General features: G+C 40.0%; 1 pseudogene; it reads left to right on the forward strand.

Annotated features, from left to right (window-relative positions):
- The window catches only part of LOC145418632 (uncharacterized), a 12,748-nt pseudogene that overhangs the window by 2,389 nt on the left and 5,359 nt on the right, over window positions 1-5,000 (forward strand).

Raw genomic sequence — 5,000 nt, forward strand, 5'->3', positions numbered from 1 at the left:
AGGGAATGTGAAGTAATAAAAAGGTAGAATAAGTATTATAATAAAGCCTCAGTTGTCAATAAAGACAAATGGCCACGACAGGTAACCTAGTGTGAGGAACTGACAATGTCGATGTTGATGTAAAACGCGATGTGGTGGAATAGCGTAAGATTGGTAAAAGTGTAGTGAATGATGGTGTAAAATGTGTGAGTAGATAGGGCCGAGATTCATCAACATTTCTAGGATAATTAGCTGATGGTTTGTTCGTAAACATGCATCTCTTACATTCATGAAGATTGCCTCAACTTACTGTATGAAAATTTGGCTAACATGGGATGAGTTATGTGTGTATTTTGTCTTTTATGCCACAGCTGTATTATGTACAAACATTTTAAATTAGTCATTGCTCAGAAAGGAGAACGTCACGGCAGTGTATTTTAAGAAATGCTGAACATAAACAATTATACGAACTGTGGCTTTCTCAGCTGAATACGTTGATGAATCTAGGGGAGGACGTTGTTGTGGTAGCAAAATAATGTTTGAAAACAGTTTCTACACAGCCACATGTTATCTCGGGTTTTATTACAACGATACTACAACTCTCACCTGCAGGTAAGGAAGCGATGTTGTGAGTGTGCCTTGCTAGTCAGGCTTCATCATCACTTAGTCTCGACTCGGCTTCTCCAACTGCTCACAGCCAGCTGAAACTGTCCACAACCCACTCCCCCTCAATACTGCCTGTATACTATGTTTTTAGGAATTCAGCGAGAGTTTACGGCAAACATTTATTTAAGATGACGAAACAAACCAAACATTTCATAAAACAAACGTGTCATATAATAATAATATGACTCTTTGTAGAGGCAAGCTTACAGTACTGCCGTGATGATTCACCTGACCCCACCCCTCCCCCTCACCTCCAAGAAGCCTACCTCCCCCTCACTCAATGGTCTCCTCATTACCAACCCAAGACCTCGGTGGCCCCTTTATAGTGTTATCTTTCCCGGGTGCTTCGGGTTCATGCGTCACGGTTTCATGGTTCAGAGTGAGGACGGAGAGGCGTCAACACATTTGTCCGTGGGTGACACAATATTAGGCTCGTACGTCATTCCATAACATTGTTGGGTCAACTTTTGCTCTTTTTTAGACTAATCAAATACCATATACAGAATATTGTACTCTAGGCGGTCTCTAGTAGTCTTTCTTCAAAACACGTCTTTAAAGTGTATAAAAGTCTATGTGGCAACTACTGCCCTTACACTGTTGCCGGACAAAAGGATGCACATCACAAGAGTGGCCTTGAAGCGAATTTATGCTGAAGACTGTACATTAATTTTTATGCTCATTTTCTCAATAATGTTTTATTTATATGACTGCTTGTTAAACTGTTTAATTCGGTTTTGGTTTGCATGCTAAACAATTTAGAGTGTTATTTAATGTAAGAGAGCTCTGGCATGTTTTGGATACCTTCCAGTTGGGAACTGTTGTTCTCGTAGGATGTAGATGATTCTAGAATAATACAAGTTTATATAAGAATGGGGAAGAGACTACAGAAAGTTCAGTCGGTTATCAGTTCAGTTTGTGTGTAGTGCAGTGTCAATGATGTTTGTATAATTTCGATAATTGTGAAAACAGTGAAGTGTTGTTAGCAAACAGTTAAGTGTTATTATAGCTTGTATATTTTCGGTACTTATGAAAACAGTGTTGTTGGCAAACATTGAAGTGTTACTCGTAATTGTATATCATCGGTACTTGTGAATATATTTTTATCAAACTATCTCTCTATTTATTGCCAGACTACATGCTCGAGTAAGGGGCGATCATTTGTTATCAAATATTAAGTGTAACTCCAGTTAGTAAAGTTTATATAGCTCCAATGCTTGTGAGAATATTGAAGTGAAAGTGGAAGGCATTAAGTGTAATTATTTGGAAAATAAAGACAGTGAACTTAAGAAGCCAGTGTTTATTTACGACGCCTGAGTTGATCCTATCTATAGTCATAAGAAAAAGTATCGTTACCCTTGAGAGCTATGCACTATGACACATGGACGAAGTGTTGTGGAATGACGAGACAGGAAAGTTTGTGCCTGAAATCCGTCAATGTCGGGTATGTGAGACACAGACATTAGAATCTGTGATAGAGGTAATAAAAGCTAATTAGATCGTTTGGCCTAGGTGCATAGAGACAATACGCTTTCTTATGCGGCACCGAATTCATTAAATAAAAATATAACCTAAAGGTCTTAAGTCGGCAACACACATGCATACAGGCAATGAGTATGTTCACCTATGCCAGGCGTATGATATACATCAGCCAATACAAGCCAAGTAGGAAATTTCAATGTAATAATGTTATGTATTGCTTTCTACTTATAATAAATGTTTCGAAGGAAAATAATTATACATGTTCAGTCTGATTTCTTTAATAATTTGTACACCCACCCCCTGCTTCCAAAACAGCCTCTAGACGTCTGAAGCATCGAACTGTAGCATCCATCTGAAGCATTTAACCACACATCTAAAGCAAACGAATGATCTCTTGCACCCCTGCTCAAATATTAAAAAAAAAAAAAAATCGATGCCTATGGATTTAGTACCCTTCAAAATAATTTATTTCTTGTATTCTAGAGCTAATAATTGATGAATAGTAGGAAAATGATAAACCTGTCTAGTTTCATTATAAATTCCCGGCGGGGCGCTCAGGGAAACACAAACACGTCCGATATATTTCCCCGTCATATGGTTCATTCTTGCTCTTGTAATGGGATTGTGATATTATAGGGGAGGGGCGAAGAGCAAGTACCCGCCCAGATAGCCCAGCTAACGTTCGTTTAGCATCGAACATTGCTTGGGGTAATGATACTTTTTCTCATGACTTTACACCCACGGACAAATGTCTTGACGCCTCTCCGTCCTCACTCTGAACTATGAAACCGTCAAGCGTGCATTCGAATCACCCTGTAAAGATTACACAATACGGGGGCCATCCAGGCTGGGCGTAGGAGTGGAGACCATTGAGAGAGGAGGGTATGGTTTGTTGGAGGGGAGGGGGAGGGATGGGTTTTGGTGAATCATCACTGCAGTATTGTAAGCTTGCCTTGACTCAGAGTCGCATGACGAGTCAGATATTTATTTCATGAAATCTATGGCTTGTTTTGTTATCGTGAAATGAAGTTTGATGTAAACTCCCATTAAAATCTTACAAACATGGTATGCCGTCACATATTACCCTGCTGGTAGCACCTTCCTCCCTCCCCCCCGAAACCTGGGTTTCCCGATCAGTATGTCTGTTCTCTTCCATTCTACACTTCTTGGAACATTACTGCATCTCATTTTACAGGTGATTTCACTGGTGTGGCTGACGTATTGCTATGAAGATTAATGCACATACTACGACGGTAATACGAATTATAAATATAGGTGCACCAGATAGCAGAGTTGACATTACAGTATTACCTAGGAAACAGTAAATGCTGTTTAATAACATTAATGCACTACCCATTTGCATAGTTTTTAGCTTTTCATATTTGAGATATTGCGGACTTCGTTACTACGTGTTTAGGTCAAGTGATTATTTTAATCAGTGGGCTACGACAGATTTGGTCACACGTCTGTATGGTATGCTAGACATGGTAGCTAACGTCATGTAGGACTGTTATTGTGATGTCTATTACCCTGATGAACCACTGTTGCTTATTTCCGTAATGAAGATAATACAGGATTTATAAACAGCATACTACTTATCAGTAAATATAATGAAGATAATACAGGGTATATAAACACAGCATATTACTTATCAGTAAATGTAATGAAGATAATACAGGATATAATTATAAATACAAGATATTAATTACCGGTACTGACTTTCCATAATATTAGTTTAAATAATGCAGGATCATACAAAACAGTATATTCAGACACATAGCTATAAGGAAGCAAATATCATTAGATCATTAACTTGTCCAGCCACCCTGTGCATAAATAACTTCATTGAGTCTTTTTGGCACAGACTTTACAAGATTCATGCAAATGTTTGGTCGGCGTCTTACCGAGTCCAACACCTCAAATGCTCTATGTTCAATGGAAAGTCGGATGCTTACTTTTGTCACACTCCAGTCTTGACTTATTATTGACCAAAGATTTTCAATGGGGGTAATGTAACACCCCTTACTGGGCCAATCAATAACTTCTATCTCTGGGTGTTCTGCAAACCACTGTTTTACTACTCTGCTGGTATGGACGGGACTGTCATCCTGCACAAAGATGATAGGTTCAAGCTCAGGTAGGGCCATAGCTTGCACAGATGGCAGCATAACTTCTTCCAACACCTAAATATAGTCGATGCTAGTGAATCGACCATGAATCCTTGTTAGCTCTGCAGACCGATACGCCCACATCCACCCCCAGAAGTTCAAAGATGTCCGGCCACTGGCATCTATTTCCTGAATATGTGTCTCTTTGTACCAGGTGTTTCGCTGCCTCCAACACTGTCTGCCTTCAGCCTCAATAGAAGTGAAGCATTTTTCATCAGTAAAAACAACGTTTCTCCAAAAGTTAGTATGTGCCAAATTTTTCTTTCTTCGCTGGAACATAGCATTGGATACCTCTCTCATGCAAACGTCGCCTTGTTGTCCTTGGATGGCGGTGACGATGTAGCTCCTGGGTTACCCTAATGGCAGACTTCTTCGGTGCATTGGCCATGGTGTGTAATATACGTGCATCCTCCTCAGGAGTCGTGACCGATCGCCTGCCACTCTTCGGTCTGTTTAGGAGTGACTCTCCATCATGCCACCTCTTTGTCCAGCGTTGCACATACCAGACGGACATGCCAGTTTGATTGGCGATGTTGCTTGTAGGCATACCACCCTCCCACAGACCAACAATACGACAACACTGACTGGCGTCATTCACAGTGTTCTCTCCTCTTGGTCATATATACGGAAGACGTAAATGTGCAATACACACAAGCTCAGTATACAATAGGTGCTGTCTGTAATATAACAGGTAAGGAACTGATGATC

This window comes from Coenobita brevimanus, chromosome 115 (genome assembly GCF_032717465.1).
Source record: "Coenobita brevimanus isolate Jiangsu-jjx chromosome 115, ASM3271746v2, whole genome shotgun sequence".
Classification (NCBI taxonomy): domain Eukaryota; kingdom Metazoa; phylum Arthropoda; class Malacostraca; order Decapoda; family Coenobitidae; genus Coenobita; species Coenobita brevimanus.